We start from the raw sequence: 17,743 nt of genomic DNA on the forward strand, positions 1-17,743 counted from the left end.
GGGGAAGGCGGGGGCGCGCCGGGAGAGCCGCGGGGCGGCGGTGACCCCGCAACGGGACCGGCACCGGGACCGGGAACGGGAACGGGTCCCAATCCGGATCCCGGTCCCAATCCCGATCCCAATCCCGATCCCAGTCCCGATCCCAATCCCGGTCCCAATCCCGGTTCTGATCCTGATCCCGGTCCCGCTCCCGGTCCCCTCCACCGCGTCCCCTCCGCTCCCGGTGCGCCCCCATCCCCTCCCCGTCCCCGCGGGCACCGGGAGATGCTCCCCGCATCCCCCCCGTTCCCCTCCATCCCCCCCCGTACCCCTCCACACCCCCCCGTTCCCCTCCATCCCCCCCCGTTCCTCCCCGTGCCCCCGGTCCCGGTCGCCTCCCCCTCGGGGGAGCCCCGCACCGAGCCCCCAGTCCGCTCCCGGCCCCCGTTACGCCGGCACCGGCCCTGTAGCGGCGGGCGGCGGAGCGCAGACCGGGCAGGTAAGCGCTCTCCCCCCCCCCCCCCAAAAAAATCACGGCATCCCCCCGCCTCCGCCGCCGGGCAGAGCCGGGCACCCCGGTGCCGTGCCAGCCCCTTCTCCTTCCACCCCATAAAATTAAAAAAAAATAAAATAAAAATTTAAATATATATATATTGAAAAAGGGGGGAAAAAAAATCCGTCCTAAGCCCGAGGCAGGCCTGCCCGCGATGCATCCCGCCCGCCGGAGCCCCCGCACACTTTTCCGGCGTGATTAGGGCCGTGCGAAACTGTTTGCCCCCAGCCCGCTGCGGATGAGGCTTTTACAATTAGCAAACACGCAATTAGCCAACACGCAATTAGCAAACACCTCTTACCGGCGGCGCTCGCCGAGGGACGGGCGCTGCGCCCGCCGCCGGCCCTCGCTGCCCGCTTCCCCCCTCGGGCGCCGCCGCTTTTTTGGGGCCGGAGTTTAATTTTTTTTTTTTTTTTATTAATTTTTTAATTTTTATTTTTTGGAGGGGCCGAACTCGGAGCCGGCGGCTCGCGGAACCCGCTGCCGTCGCACTGAGGGAAGTAATGTAAAAAAAAAAAAATAAAAAAAAAAAGGAAAGGGGGAAAAAAAAAAATAAGAGGGGGGGGATAAAGCAAGAAGTGGGGGTCCCCTGCGCCCCCCCCCCCCCCCGGATCCCTCCGGGTTGTGGCCGGGCTGAGGCAGGCCTTTGGCAGCGGGTTCAGCCCCAAAAAGCCGCCTCGGGAGCAGGGGAGCCTCCTCCGCGAGGTGGAATCTGCGTCCCTTTGCTTATCGGGTAATAAATGAGGCTTTTAATCGGGCTGAACTTCCCAGCTTCGGGAAAGAATTAGTCATACCTAGGAACAATAAAAGACGGGGTTTCTAGCCGGCTGCCCTGCTCCGCTGCTGCCTTCCTAGAAGGGATTTGCGGCCAGGGGAGGGGAGGGGGGAAAGGAGCATCCGAGGGGGCTCTCTCCCCATTAATATTGAAATTTCTAAACCTGAAATAAGAAGGGAGCAAACGAACGGGAAAGGGCTCGGGAGGCGGCGGGGAGCTCAGGGCGCAATGCCGCGGATCAGGGGGGACGCGAGCCGTGCCGAGATACCCCAAAAGGCAGCTCCCGAAGAAACGGCAGGGGAAAAAAAAAAGAAAAAATCCCTCTTTAAAGAGCTGTTGAAGGCCGGACCCGAGGGAGGGGGGGATAAAAGGGGAAGGGGGCAGCATTAGGGCGCTAAGCCTGCGGCGTCCCCGCACTTTTGGGGTTTGTGCGGCGAACAAAGGGCGGCCCGGCACGGCCCGGCTCGGCTCGGCCCCGATCCCGGTCCCGTTCCCGTTCCCGGCCCCGTTCCCAGCCCCGGCATCCCCGGGCCCGGCCCCTGCTTGCTCTCCGGCAGAGAGGGGGCCTTTTCTTAATTAAACGGAGGGCTTGAATAAAAGATTCCCCATAAAATTTACGCCCGTCTTAAAACTTTCTAAACGCCGCTATAAAACCCTTTTCATAAAATTAACTGGGAAATGAGTTACCGGCCCGGGCTGCTCTCAGCCCGGCTCCTCCCGGGGCCGGCCGAGCACGATCGTGGCCTCCCCGAGAACCGGGCTGCGAGGCCGGCTTCGCCCCCGCCGTGCCACCGGGGCCGTGCCGAGCCGAGCCGTGCCCGGCTCCGCGCCCCTCGCCAGCTCCCACGGCCCCGGAGCGAGCCCCGAGAGCGGCGCCGCTTTTCGGGCGATTTCCTTCGGGTTTATCATTTCTTCATTTTGGGGTTGGGGAGCGCAGCGCCTAGCCTAGTTAGAGCACGAGGCGCCCCGAAGTTCATTAGTGCTAATTAATGAGGCGGAGGGGGAGCGCTGCCCCGTGCTCACCCCCCCCCCCCGGCTGCCCTGCGCCCCCTGCCCGTGCCGAGCCCTCTCCGCGCCTCTCGTTGAATAATAATAATAAATAATAATAATAATAATAATAAAAAAACAAAACACTGAAACGTTGGGTGAAACTCTGGCTGCTTAATTAAAAAATCAAATCAAATAAATAAATCCGCTCGGCTGCTTTGCATTTGAAGGATTGAGCTGTTGTGCCGTCTACTGGGCGCTGCGAAAAGTGCAGCCGGGGCTGCGCAAAAACCCCGCTCCGGGCTGCCCGGGGTGGGGGGCGGGCTGGGGGGCAGCGGGACGAGGGGCTGAGCACTTTGGGGGGGGGAGTTAAAAAATAATAATAATATGGAAAAAAGGGGTAGGTAGCGCACCCGCCTTTAAAACGCCCTCCTGAGCATCAATCGGTGCGGAGAGAGCTGCAGCGGCCCGGTGCGGGGGGCCGGGGGTGCGGGGGGGGCCGGGGGGGTCCCGGCTGCAGCCTCGCACGGAGCCCGGCCGGGAGCATCGGGCAGAGGTGGCTGGGGGGGGGGACATCGCCCCGGCCTTGAGCGGCGGGGGAGATGTTGGGAATGAAACTTTGGGGAGAGGTGTAAAAAAAGTGTGTGTTTTCTTTTTTTTTTCCCTTTCTTTTTCCTTCTTCCTTTTCCCTTTCTTTCTCTTTCCTTTCTTTCTTTTCCTTTCCTTCTTTTCCTATCCTTCCTTCCTTCATTTTTTTTTTCCTTTCTTCCTTTTTCTTTCCAAGAAGTTTGCCGGGTGGTAGGAGCCGGTCTGCAAAGCCCTGCTCGCCTTTGCAGGGTGCCAGCAGCCGGCAAAGACACAAAGCTGGCCCCCTCGGGGAGCTGTGAAAGCCCAGAGCTCCGCTCCCCTCTGGGGAAACCCCCGGGACCCCCCAAAAACCCGAAGCACCCCCGCAGAGGGGGTTGCAGCCCGGCCAGCCGCGGGGGGAGCGCAGCCCCTGCCGCTCGGTGCAGAGCCAGCGCTGCGGCTCCCTCCCTTCCGAGTCACTTGGGAAAGTTCAACAGAGGGTGACATTAGCCTAAAATATTCGATACCTTTTCCCGGAGACTTTCCCCGCTCCTGCTGCGCACTAAAGTCCAGCTCCGAGTTCGCGCCTGCTGCCTCCGGAGGAAAAAAAAAATAATAATAATAAAAAAAAAAAGAAAATAAAGAAAATAAAACCCCAACAAAACCCAGCGACCTGGCTGATTTCTGCCAGCCAGGACCACGGGCGCTTCCCCCCGAGCAGACAAAGCAGCGAGGAAACGCCGCCGTGCCCCCGGTGCAAGCAGCCCGACGGAGCACGCTCCCCTCTAACCGGTTGGCAAAGCTCTCTCTCGGGGTGCAGGGTGGCGGGGACCGGCCTCGACCCCCCACTTTCGGGCTGGAAACGGAGAGCCGGGACCTTGGGGCGCCCCGGTGAGCCGCAGCACGGCGGAGCTGTGCCGGAGCCCCGGCCACTTGCTGCTTTTTGCCGACCAACTCCTTTCGGGCACCGCTGCCTCCCCGCTACCTGCCGCGTCCCCGCCAGCACCGGGGCAGAAATCACGCACACGCTGTAAATAATAAATTCAAAAAAAAAATAGTAATAATCCACCCCCGGGAGGGTAACAGAGAAGGGAAGCGCTCTGCCGGCTCTGCACGGCCGCAGCTCCGGTGCCACCCGCTCCCGGTCCCACTCCCGGTCTCGTTCCCGGATCCGGTCCCGGCCCCAGCCCCACGCTTTGCCCCCCGTTCCCTCCCCAAAATCGCGATCCGCCGCCGCCGCGCTGCTCTCCGCACCCCCGGGTGCGTTATCACCGCCCGGTGCGTAATTGCCTATTGACTTTGCTAAACGGAGCCGCGGAGCTGTTTGAACACCCAGCCTTCCCCCGGCAAGCAGCTCTCCCGGCAAGGAATTAAAAAATGAAAATAACAATAATAATAATACTAAAAAAGGCGGCGGAATGGCTTAAATTTGCTCTCGCTCCTCCGTTTCCCAACGGCTCGCACCGCTCCGGGTGCACCGAGTGCTCGTCTCGAAGCGCTTTGCATCCCACTTTGTGTGGCAGCGCGGGCAAAAGGAGCGCAAATGGGGGTAAAAAGAGGGCAAATGGGGGTAAAAAGAGGGCAAATGGGGGTAAAAAGAGGGCAAATGGGGGTAAAAAGAGCGCAGATTTTGGCAGCGGGTGGGGTTCCCACCCGCTGTGGTCTCGCAGGTGAGTGCCCGCACACACCTGGCTCTGCACCCCTGCACTGCCCTGGGGAAGTTGTGGCCAGCGAGGACACCCATGAGGAAAGCCTGAGTGGGTGGGAGCGCGAAGGTCTGTTTTAAGGACAATTTGGGGAAAATCCCTCCTCGTTAAAAAGTTTTTAGCTCCCTGCTTTGCAGGAGAGGCGTCCGAACTCATGCGGCCTCCCTCCTCGCGGCACAAGCAGTGCCATGCGAGCTGCTCCATCCCCAAAACCATCAGGCTGGGGTTTGTCCCCCGGGACAGGAGCGCTTGCCCACGGGGCCCCCTCTTTGCCGTCCCTTCTCCATCCTCCTCACTCTCTGGATGGAGCAGAGGCAGCTGCCGTCACCCTTGAGCCTTGCAGGGGAAAGCGGCCTCCTCCTGCACCGAGGCCGGCTTCCCGAGGCAGCAGCTGCGAGAGGCGGGCAGGGAGGGGGGAAAAATTTTTAAAAGAAGCGAGGGAGAGAAGAAGGGGGGTCGGGGAAGGGAGGCGGTGAAAGCTGCACTTTCCTCCGAGCGGAGAGAGAGCGTCCCCTCGGAGGGGCCCCAGCCCCAGGAGCTGCCTCCCGAGCCCTGGGCCTCCCACACGGCAGCAGTTCCTCTGGCTGGGCCCCCGCTGCTCCACGCCGCCTCTGCCCATGTGGGGACAGTGACACGGGGACGGTGAGACCTACAGGGACCACGCCAGGCCCACGGGCTGGCTTCAGAATGGGGAGCTCCAAGGGTCGAGGGATTTGGAGCATCCCGCGTGAGGACGTGATGCTAGCGGCCAGTTTCCAGGACTTTTGTAGAGAGCTCAGTAAAAGACCTGCAGCCGGGGGTGCCACAGGGAAACACGAGTCAGGAGAAGCTGTCGAGGTGGGTGCATCAAGAGCGATTCCTTCCAGATCACCCCACTGGGCACTTTTGGACCTCCAGCACCTTGGCTTCAGTAAAACAGCTCTAACTGCACTTTAAAGAAAACACTCTCCTGTTATTCTCAACTAAGTCATGGGAACAAGACGAGGACTCACCCCAACGCCCCAAACTCTGCAAAGGGAGCATTTCTTACACAGAACCAGAGAAACAGCTCCTGGAGCAACCAGCTCAGCTCACCCCACCTGCAACACCATTTCCACGCGTTTAGTACTTCGTGCATTTAGTATTTTGGCCAAGAGGGCTTTCAGCATGCTTTGAAGGGGGACTATCCCAAAACTCATCCTTTCAGCCCAAATTTCCAAAGATATTTAGGTTCTTCTCTCCACGTGGCAGGGGCCGCAGTCCACCCTCAGAGAAAATTTGGCGCCTGACTCCTGCCAGAGGTCTAAACCTTCTGGAACAAGCATGGGCAGCAAGCCGTGCTTCAGGAGCTGCCTACAAACACAAGGCTCGCTGACAGTCAGTAGGATTAAGTGCCTAAACCACCTTTTGAAAAGGGACGTACCTTTCTGAAGGTACACAGACCTCGTTGCACGTGTAGACATGACCAAAGTCACTCCAAGCCTCTGGGGAGCCAATAAAAGCACGTCAGCGGGCTCTTCCCACCCAACAGCTCCCCAGGGGATTTGGGGGACGCCGAATCCTTTACCCCACTGAAAACAGGAGGCTTTCAAGGGACTCAACCAAGTGGCTACGTGGTGGCACACGGCGAGATGCTGCCTCTCAGGCCTCTGCTTGAGGACCAGCTGTTCCCACCCCTCTCTTCATTAACTCCTAAAAAGCATCCCTGGACCCTGCCCAGACCCTTCACCCCTGGAATATCTTGCTTTAAACCATTTTTCTCATACTATCTTAGATCATATGTCTCCTTCTATGTTTCCAAGTTGAAGTTTGGTATAGTTTATTATAGTCTGTGCTGCTGATTATTTGTATCCCTATTACACCCCTGTCCTTGCTAGCATTGGAAACACTTCTTACTTCAGGACTCTCACCAGATTTCATTCTTATGCTGCTCACCCCAATTTTGACTGAGCCCAATCTGCCTTGCCTTTATTCTTGCCAAACTCTTGCTCCTTTTCCTTCGCTCTTTTCCATGCACGCTGCGCCTCTCTCCTGATGAAGAGCCCCTCACCGGTCAGTTGTCGTTGCCATTAGTGTTACATTTCTAGTTATTCTTGCCTCTTCCCAAAGCCTTTGAAGTTGTGTAGAGACAATTTGATTCATTAGTACACCCAGCCTCGCAGTAACCCTAGCTTCTGCTTTATTTTCTGTATTGGAAGCACATGTCAGAGCCTCCACGTGAGGGGAAAAGCTCTGCTGCCTGCCTTTCCTACACAGCTCAAACTCTGCTTAAAAATCCTTGCCTTGCTGAACTCAAGCGGCCGCTGGCTTTCTCCTGCTGTGCTGCACGTCCCTAGGGCACCTCCCTTTGCCTGGTGGGGCTGGGAGGCAGCGTACAGCCCCCTTCTGTTGGCAGTCGGGATCTGGGCCGGGCTCCTCCAAGGAGGACCAGGAGCAGACCGCTCGCCTCCTCACTCAGGCAGCTCCTCCCAAGCCTCGTGCCCTGTCTCAGAGAGGCAGGGTGAGCATCACGGACATAAAATGTGGCTTCATGTGTATTCCTTGCTCAGCCTTCCCGTGCTGACCCACTGCTGGGCTTTGTCTCCAGCCCCTGCCTTCCCCACTCCGAGCTCCACAAAGCTCCTCGGTCTTCACCATCATTGCTGGCTCCTTTGCTGCCCGTGGGGTTTGTGCGATCCCGAGCTCCTGCAGACATGGCACGAGAGCGTCACCAACAGCCAAGGGATCTCAGAGGAGCTTTACCTCACGAGTGCCTTCCAAAATCGACGTTAAAAGGAAGAGGCCTCCTAAGAAAACTCCGCCGCGGGACCACTTGTTGCTGCGGGTGTGTAGTTTATTCCATTCCCTCTTTCCACTTTCCAGTGCTTTTCCTACAGCTTTTCTTACCTGCCTGCCTCTTAAATATAGATTTTGTTTGGGAAGCCAAGCCCGCCTGCCTCATGTTTTCCCTTGGATCCGTTCCCTGCCCCTTGCACAGGTTGCCCACTGCTCTCAGCAGCTCTTCCCTTGGCCAACATCACTGCTGGAGCCCCTCTCCGTCCACCTCACCTCGCTTTGATCAAAAAGAAATCCATTTACAAGCGTCGGCACAAACAGGCCCACGGGTTTCTAGCCAAAACCAGCTGATGTCAAAATATCCCGGCTTTCACTTTGGCTCGGTGCTTAAACTGGCTAGGACGAGGAGAGCCCAGAAGAAAAAGCCCTTCGTTACGATTTATGAGCGGTTTCTGTTTGTTTAGCCCAAATGAGTCAGTCATCAATTTAAGAAAATCAATATAAGATTGGTTTAAATCAAATTAAGTGTTCGTACAGGGGCTTTGCCCCATATTTTAACAAGTTAATTTAAAATTACACTTCGGATTGTTTCTCTGCCTGGAAGAGGCCCATTTCCAGGGACCAGATGGGACCAGACTGCGAATGGTGGTGGGCCCAGCAGGTCTGGAGGAAGGTGGTAGGAGCAGCTGGATCCCAGTGGCCCTGGAAAACTGATCAGAGCTCAGTGACCCAGACCATGTGTCCTCCAAACCTTGGTCTCAGTGACTTTTCCAACGAGCTGAAGCAGGCGACCTGGGTTAGAGAAGCTCATTTTCGCCGTGACTCTGGGTTCTGCCCAAAAGGTTGCCACCTGCCCTACCAAGTTTTCAAGAATTTGTAACTATCGAGGGCCAAGTTTGGTCAAATCCTGTTGAAGGACAGGAGAAGGAGGCTGTTGGCAGCCAGGTGGCTTTGCACAACGCATCTTCTCCTCAGAACCCCAAGCTGATGACCAGGAGAGCAGGTCCAGCCTTGGTCCTCTGCTTGCCACCCATCCACAAACCCATTTGCTGTGGCATCCCAAACACACGCTGGCCCCGTCACACCAAGCCAGCAGTTCCTTTCTTTCCTTTCTTTCCTTCTTTCTTTCTGTCTTGCCCAATTTGTGTGGGTTTTAGCGTTGCACATTTTCCTGTTGTTTTTGCTGCTGCGCTCGGAGCCCTTCGCTGCTCTGGCCCCGTGCCAAGGAGCCTTCCTCCGCCACGTTTTTAGCTTCTTACCCCCAGGAGGGGAGAGCTTGAATTTGTTTCAACATTTTCTTCTTTTTATTTGTTTTCTTCTTTTCTGTCAAGCCCGTAATTTAGTTCTGCTGACACAAATGGTTAACCCCGTAGTGGGAATCTACTTAGAAAGCCTCTCCGAAGATCACCGCAGCCTCTGGTTTTGACGCTCAAGTTTATTTTTTCCCCTAGCATCCCCAGAAATGACGGGCTCTAAAATACCCCTTGGAAGTGCTACAGTGCCAAAAAGAGGGCACGGGGCTTTGTAACCTGAATAAAGGCCTGGGATACAGAGAATTTGTGTTCAGACTCATGCGAGGCATCACAGCATCACCTGTTCGCTTTATTTTCTCACCGAGTGGTGTCTTATTCCCGGGCTCGTTTTATGTCTGCACGGGGACACGTAGGCAGAATTTACGTGTGCTGGCGTGCATTAACTCCTGTCCTGACCAGTGCTAATTACCGCTAATTATGTGGGACAGTGTTAATTCTCTTAGCAGCGTTACTGCTGGCCTTACACTTCTGAAAGTGCCTTTGGGTGAGGCAGCTTACTTTGAAACGATATTTATGTGGGGAATAAATACGGAGCGGCTCATACACTGTAAATTTACACCGACGGATCGCGGGCCCTGAAGTCTCTATAACTCTGAGGTCTCTGGGCACCAAGACAGAGAAACCCTCCAGGAAGAACCACTCAATAGAAAGGGTGTCAGGATCACCCCGCGTGATCTTGGGAAAGTAATTTTGATCTGGCATTTCTCTTCTGTGAAATTGGAAAAATAATATGTCCCTCACCATCTCAGGGGCGTTGTATTTATATCCTCTGCCTTGCCAATCATTCTCCTCGCTTTTAAAAAATATCCTCCAAACCCTAATTGTTTTTATGTGTTTGCAGTATAAGACATAAAAGACATAAACCCATCATATTTTTCTACGCTGTGTTTTCCCCGTTGTGCTGTACCGCTACCGTGAGCGCCGTGCTTGCGGAGAGGATGAATGAAGACATCTCCAGCAGCGGGGCTGAGTGGCACCGTGGGGCCGGGAGGTGTCATCAGGCCACGTGGCTCTTCCCTGTCCCTGCACGAGTGGGAGGCCCACGTCTGTCGGTGGGATAAGGAAAACTGCTGGTGTCCCTCAGTGTCCCCAGCCAGGGCAGTGATTTCCTTGAATCACCAAATTCCCCTCTCCAGACATTTCTCTCCTGACTGGGATGTCAGAGCCCGTCCTGGGGAGCTGGGAGATGTCTGGCAGCCTTGGTTCATGCTGGTGTCAGGGTCTCTGCACTTCGGTTCAGTCCTTCTCCTTCCAAAGGTTGTGCACAGGGTCCCGGCCTCAGGGCTCGGTGGTCCCAACTCAGATTTTGCCATCTCTCCCAGTGACAACATTGCTCTCAGACCCCGTATCAGCTGGGTATATCAAAAGGAAAAATAAAACAAAGCAGCAGAGCTGGCTCACTCATCCCTTACGCAGGTAGGGGGCTGTCTCTGCCCCCTGGGGTTCCTACCCACAGCTTGTGACGCTGGGTGTTTGCACGAAGCAGAACCCCGTGATGGTCACTGCCCTGACCACGCGGCTCCTTGGAAGCATTCTTCCGAGGTTAGATGCGTTTCCCTCAACAATCTGCTGTCCAGTAAGCTGGAGTCGGATGGCTTTTTAACTAAGTCATCTTTTGTACCTGCAGACGGGTGCCAAGGTTCTTGACTTTGCGTAAAGCAATTATCCATCTGCTTTTTGTTTTTTAGGTGAAAGAACAGGAGTCTTGTTTGTCCGATGACAGAACCGTACAAACATCTACCAGTGCTTTCCGTGGCCCGGACCTTCGGCTGTTCCCCCTGCTGGCCTCTCCTCCTGCTTCTTCAAATAAGAGGCAACATTTGGCCATTGCATTCAGACTGAACTTTTGCACTCGCTTCCCTCCTTTCTCAATTCCTAAAATTTTAGGCATTTAAAAAAAATAAAATAAAGTAAAAGAGGGAGACCGTATTTTCCTCGTCCTCTTTTCACTTCTCCCCCTTTTCCCTACCTACCTTGCAGCAGCTCTCCATGAACCATCACTTTCAGAGGCTCAGCTGAGGGGGACAGGACACCTTCTGCCTCATCCCTCAATTTTTAACTCACAGTTGCACTGACTTTGGCAGCACTGCTCTGATTTATGGGGCTGTACGTGGTGGGACCGCTGTCTGTCCCTTCCTCCTCCCTGCCAGAGAGCCAGGCAGCTTCAGACAGGCTCCTGGCCTCACGTTCATTAACAGCAGCTGTCAGAGCAGCTCTTGCTGAAGCTCCACGTCCTTTCAAAACCATCACGGGTTTCTACTTCGTGGAGAAACAGGCAGCAGTTTCGTTTGTGTAAAACCCGCATGAATAAAAATTTAATCTAAGGCTATTGCTGCTCTAACAGCAATAATTTCTCTCCGAGACCGAATACAAAGAATACTAAAAACTGTCTATAAATAAGACTGCATTTAATACAGGGGAGATGTGATTTAATAGGCTTACTGGTAAAACCTTCTCTGCCACTTTCATGTCCAACTCTAGGTCTTTCTCCTGAACCAAACTGGCTTTCTACAAGAAGAACACAGGCCCCGACAAACTGTGATTTCTAAGGTGAAATCATTCAACTCAAGCCTTCCTCTGCAAAAGGAAGGGGAAAAATATCAACTAAAAGGAAATATTAGTTAATCAGAGGACATCCCTTTCATACTAGAAGCTACTAGGGGATTTAAAAGTACATTCTAATTATAATAGTTCCCTAATTATCTGCCTAACATCTCATTTTTCTGTCTAATCCCCCTTTTAATTACAGTGCCTTTTTTTTTTTTTTTTTTTTTTTTTTTCCCATCACACAACCGAAGCACTCGATTTTACTGAAAATAAATCCTTTTAACTGGTGATGTCAGGGAAGAAATACTGCCGCTGCCCCCCAGAACGTGCACGCTGCCTGGTAGGGAAATGTCTCGCCAGAGCTTTGGGTAAAGCGCTCCGATGTTCCCTTCAGAGCCAGCCTCGTTTAAAGCCTTGCAGGTTTTCTCAAGCGAGAAAAAAATGCTCTAAACTGCACATTTGTTTTTGTTTTTTTTTGCAGAAGTGCCCGGCTGTGAAAGTTTTCCAGTGTGCAGCTTTGTTTTTCAGGCTGCCTTCCACTGCCGCTCGATGGGATCCCCGCCACTGGCCGGCACTGGAATAGGATTTGGCCTTTGAACCAAGGCAGCGTGTAATTTGTGGAGCGGAAGCAATATTGTATCATTTGAGCTACGTTATCTACGAGCATCTGGTCATCAAGATCTTGCCGGGCGATTACGGAGTGGAGAGGAAACGCTGTCGGGGGGTTGGAGGGGAAGGGGGGGAAGGAAGCGGCGCGCGCGGGGTTCCCGTTTCCAGCCCCGCCGCTGGTTTCCTGCGCGCTCCTCGAGCAAATCACAGCTCTCCACTTCCTGAGAGCAAAAAAAGAATCGCCCTTCGGGGATGTTGTCAGGCTTAATGGATGTTTATAAATTGCTCTAACAAAAGGTGCTATGTCAGTGAAAAGTGCTCTTCCCGATGATTATTCAAATGCTCATTAAAATGCATTTTGTTCCATCCTTTCCCTCGGCTTGTGTGGGAGGAAATTGAAAGATTCGGGGCTTTGTGGGAAAGGGGGGGAGCTCGCTCCTTCCTTTGGGTGTGGGAGCGGCAAGTTTACAGAGCTAAAGACCTTTGGCGTGCAGGTAGGTTTGCACCTAAGGCTCCGAGCCAGGCTGCAAGCTCCGACAGACCCGTGGCTGGCAAGCTCCCTCCAGAAAGACAAGCCACGGATTAATGGTACCTTCCCCTGCTCAAATTTGCATGTATCATTTACTTAGCCTCGCTCCTGATGGAATTAGGTATCATCCTTTATTGAAAATTATTCTTAATGTGTATTTAAGCATTAAAAATGAATGCGCGTCTGCGATAAAACTTCGGGAATAATTTATAAACAGCCAACGTAACGCGAGGTGCGGAGCACTCGGCTGCCCTGCCAACCTGCGCGGACGTCTGCGCCTCGCCAGGATGCTTCTCCCTTTGTGGATGCTTCATTACATCTCACCAACCCCTGAAAGGCTGCCTGGCCCCAGCCTGCCCGGGTCTGCTGACATTTCCAGGCACCGAAAGCTGAAGGAGACGTTCATATATCTTCGGAGCTTCAGCTGCACCGGACGGCAGCTTGGCATCTGCGCCGGCAGGCCAGACACAATGTTCTTGGCCCTCTGCGGTGACCCAAACCCACGCCTGGCCTCAAGTAGTACCCACAATGACTGGTGAAGGGTTTTTTTTAATGCCAGCCAAAGAAACCGAAACCTCAGTTGTGGGTAGGAAAAAGACAGATTTTTCCCGGTAAGGAGTTTCTATGTGAAATGTATGGCAGCCACCAGCCCAAAGGATTTTATGATTTGGGGCAAAAAGCCACCGCAAGTAGTAATTATCATCGTTTCTAACTAGAGTGCACCAACTTGCTCCTATCAGCATTTTTAGGGGATGGGAGGGAGCCGAACGCTTTTGTGGGGTGCAACGTCTGCTCCCAAATGCAGTCCTTTCAGCTGCCCCTCGCTGCGGTCATGCAGTGCGTCGGGGCACCCCTCCACCACCACTCGGACTTCAACTCCTTCCTCCCCTGGGGACACCTTTCCTGTCGTGCCCTTCCTTTAGAGCAGGCGAATCGTCACCACCACCGAGGACAGCTGCTGGGCTGACTTCAGCTTCCTCTAACACTCAGAGCCCTCGCGCCGCGGCACGTTGCACAACCAGGTGGACTGGCACTGCTCCCTGCTTGCTTGCAAGGGCTGAACCGACTCTGCAAAGCGTGAGGGGTGAGTCAGGCTCCCTGAATTTCTCCCCGTGCAAGCCCAGTCGGATCCTGACCCTATCCCGGTCTTTGCTCCGTACCCATCAGCAGTGAGAACCAGGCCTGGCATCACCTCGTGCCCCACGCTCAGCCAACAAACTGCCAGCTTTCAAGTTGCCCTTTGTCTTTTTTCCTTTAGACTTTTGCAGCTGATGCCTTTTTCCCCCTTTGTGCCTTCCCAGTCTTGCAAGCTCGTGTATCATCCACCCCGTTTTCCTGGGGTGCCCCAGAGGCAATTTGGCAGCAGGTGCTGTGCCGTGAGCTGCTCCTGAGGTCTTCTAGTGCCTGCCCCTCTCTCCTGGGTGCAGGACTTGGACATGACACATCCTGAGGAGCTGGAGGAAGGGGCAGCACTGCCCATCAGAGCTTTTTAGCCCTCTTCTCCTTCCAGACTTGTCTTCGTCCACTGACCACTGTGCCACGCGCTGACTCCACCTTCTGGTACGCGGAAAGGTCACCTGGGATTTAGTGAGGACATTACACAAAGTTTTCTGGGAACAACCACCAAAATCTGCCCAATGTGGCAGAAAAGAATACCTTCCCCTTAGCTTAAAATTCAACCCCAAATCCAAGCTTTGGGGTTGAGCAGACTCCTCAGGCCTCATTACCGGTCCCATAGAAATACCATTTTGCAGGAAATTCAGCTACTATCCTGAAGGAAATTCAGTATTTCTCCTTAAAGTTGCTGGCGGTGTGGCCACACAAACTTCTGTTTAACGTCTCCCCTCTGGAGTGGGGGAAACATCTGCCTCAATATCAGGGGTGACGGCATGAGTCCTTTCACCCTTCGTTTTTACTGAAGACCATGGGAGTTTGTCCTTGTATGTGCCAGGAATTAAAGACCAGGGACACGCTGGGGACATGGTGAGGGGCATCTGGTTCTCCTCCTCCTCCTTCTCCATCCTCCTCCTCCTCCTTCTCCTCCATCCTCCTCCTTCTCCTTCTCCTCCTCCATGAAGCTGAGTTTTGCCAGAGAGAGGCATCCAAATGCAAAGGCGTACAAGGAATAAACTTCAGCAGCACCTAGCCAATTTTTTTTTTATTTTTTATTTTTTAGCATGCTTTTCTCTCCCTCTGCTTTCACTCAAATATTGCCTGGCCCCACTCTTTTTTAATAAATGGGTTGCTTAGTTTCATTTTTCAACGCTCCGTTTCTTAGCTAATTCAAATAGCCTCCGCTGGGTGTAGCAGTGGTGAGACTGGCTGCCCTTTTAACAAAATGTAGCTTATTTGGCCAACTATTCCGGCAGGAAAACTTCTTCTGCATGCTAAACCATCCCGTGCAGAGGGCTGAAGCTCCTTAGCCATAGGACAGGGGCACCGTGTTCTGGTGGGAGCAGAGGACTGCCAACATCAGTGTATGGGGACAGACCTGGTTTCCTCGATGTCCCTGGGCTGTGTAGCCCTGTGTGCACAACCACGGGCAGAACGAGACCTTCATCAGGACAGCTTTAAACAAAAGATGCTGTCTTTGTACAAAAAGGTGTTGCTGAAATTAATCCAGCTGGTTCATAAAACGAAGGAGGACTTCAATGTTGGAAGGACAGCAGGGTATAGGCGGCATACGGATAACTAAGCAAGAGAAGCAACACATCTTCCTCTGAAAGCTACCTTGCTATGGCCACGTAAGGACCTGGTAAGAACGACGCAGGCTCATCTGCTGCTTGATGCACTGGAAATCAAGCCCACGGGTAACGCTTCTTCGTGCACTGCTTGCTCACCCCCACGGCTCCCATCCCAAAAGGACAGGGAAGGAGGGAGCCCCCGGGCTCCTCCTTTTCGTCTACATCCTCTCCCCCCTTCCCTGCCAAGACTCTCAAAGTGGTCATTTCCCCATCTGAAAAATGACTGCTAGAGACCAGCCCTCCGGTTTGTTCCAGGACTTGAGGAGCGAGATGGGTTTCTTCCTTGCCAAAAAGATATTCAGGCAGAAACTCTCTTGGCAGAAATGTATGGGTTTTCTGGCCCTATCTGTGTATTTGGATACATTCTGTTATGCAAGATGATGCAATCCTTGTATATCTCAATAGAAGCACACATTAAGATAGTCCTCATGTCTTTCTGATGGCCAGATGTGCTTCTCTGTAACGCTGCAGTTTACTGTAGACATGCTGGTTGTTATTTTATCTTAGAACAAAACCCAAAGAATCTATTAATGAGGATAAATACATGTCATAATTTCTTCTCTTTAACAAATACTTGGCATCAATTCCTCTTATCAGTCCTTCTAGCTTCCCAGCCTGGAAGCTGCTGAAGTCCGCTCCCTTGCAGAAATCCCAGCAGAGAGTTTCCTACAGCAAATCCCCATAACTAATCCTCCCTGGAATCATCTGCGAGTTTCACAGCACAAAACAGCCCCGTGTTAATTTTTCCACTGCATTCAAAACTTTGCCAAATACCTCGAGAGCTCGTATGGAGCCGATGGCCACCGGTTGTTCTGTAGTTTTTTGAGCAGCCACTTTCCTTGCGAGCTCCCAGCTTTGGACCCATGCCCCCTGTCCACGCACTAAGCTCGCAGATGGCCTAGTGACCAGGGGCAAGGAGTTAACATGTGTGCCCAGGATCACGTCTGCTTTGCTCAGTTATTTGGGAGTTAGGCAAGATGCTTCAGGAAAGCTGCAAATAGCCAAAATTTGGTAGCAGACTTTCAAGACGGTCTTCCCAAACTATTTCACAGTAGAAGGCGGTCATTTCACCTCCACTGTCTCCATACCTGAAGAAAACCCTGCCTTTACAACCACTCGGCACGAATCACTCCTTGTATTTACCTGGGGTGTCTGTGGAGCCCACTGCAAACTCCTGCTGCTTTCACAGAATGGAGTCAGCCCCCCCAGCTGGACAAACTTAGCCCAGAGGAGTACGTGCGGGACCATCCTGCACCATCCCAGAAACTCCCCTCACTTTGCTAAAAGGGACATCATTTCTTGAAAGCCCAGCCCCTCTCTAAAGACTGAATTTCAAGGGGGACTTTCCTTCTGAACATGTACTCGAGAAGGAAATCTACCCTTTGTTGCTCAGTGCGAGGGGAAAGCTGCAGATGGACAACCAAACGAATCCATCAACTCTCCCAGCGCCAACCTCACGTCCGTCGCAGATGCTGCTGCACGGGGCACTGTAGAAATATTTGACGGCGAGTCACACCTAATCCATTAATCATTGCTTTTAATAATTAATTCGTCCTTCTGCAGCCCTTTTCACCCAAGGATATCAAAGGACTTCTCAGCGAGGCGTTACCACGTCCCTCGTACCGTAGGCAGCGGGCAGGGCTGGAGCCGGAGATATTAACCTCAGCAATCGGTGCCAGGAGCAGAAGCCAAACAAAGCCTGCACTGGAATCAATTTTCAGGCTTTTTTGGATGGTTCTGTTTCACTTCTTTTTAAAAATAAATATGTACTGGAGGAGCTGGGCTCGCTCTGGAGGTTTACTTCCAGGAGGCAAAGCTCTGTCCGTGGACAAGGTCTTTTTCTGCGGCCGTGCTTATTTTTTTTTTGAGAACGGCTTCTGACCGAGACGGAAAATGCTCTCCAATCACCCCAAGGGCCAAGAGCCCCCTTTTTTTTTCCACGCCAGCCCCTGCTCCAGCCCCCCCAGTGCAACTCGGCTAATGTGCCTATTTTTCATCATACAGCCAGCCGCCTTACAAAAAGCCAATGAATTATTCTTGTTTTTAGTGCAACCGCTGAAAATATTTCAAAGTGAGAAGGAATTGACCCAACCTACTGTGCACATTATTTATTCAGAGGTAGTACAAAAACGAGTCCCTGATGTTACTAAAACAAATCCTAATAAGTACAGAGAGCATCAATTACAGGCTTCCCTTTATAGTCCTATATATCTCCTTCCCTTTCTAGAGATAGTATCACATGCAAGGGGGCACTGCGTTGGCTTTCAAATCTATTGAGCTTTCATAATTGTAACCTCTGTTTTAACCTCTTTTATAGGACACACTATACCGTTTCATGTTATGTTCCTTGAATCCCAACTAACCCTATGAGAAGGTGTCTTTAAAGCTTGCTTCTTATAAGGCATGCATAAAGTGGGAAATATTAAGCATTCATAACACCGTGCATACATTACATCTGGGTGCAGAGCACAAGGAAGAGCGAAGCAAAATATATCTCAGGAACCTCGCTTGGAATCTCGCTTTAAGCTCAGTAAATATTCAGCATGCACAAATTCTGACATAATTAAACCAGAGAAATATTAATTGCAGTAGAATAGCTGGATTTTTTTTTTTCCCTCCCTTTTTTTTCTTTTCCAGTCTGTATGGAATGTCCTTCTATTTAATCAAAAAGCTTGGAATG

The 17,743-nt window shown here is 52.8% G+C and overlaps 1 protein-coding gene across 3 annotated transcripts in view; it reads right to left on the bottom strand.

The window, feature by feature from the left end:
* MEIS1 (Meis homeobox 1) overlaps positions 1-17,743 on the bottom strand; it is a 195,529-nt gene that overhangs the window by 106,369 nt on the left and 71,417 nt on the right. The window lies entirely within an intron of this gene.

Source organism: Aythya marila, assembly GCF_965140915.1.
Source record: "Aythya marila genome assembly, chromosome: 3".
NCBI classification, from domain to species: domain Eukaryota; kingdom Metazoa; phylum Chordata; class Aves; order Anseriformes; family Anatidae; genus Aythya; species Aythya marila.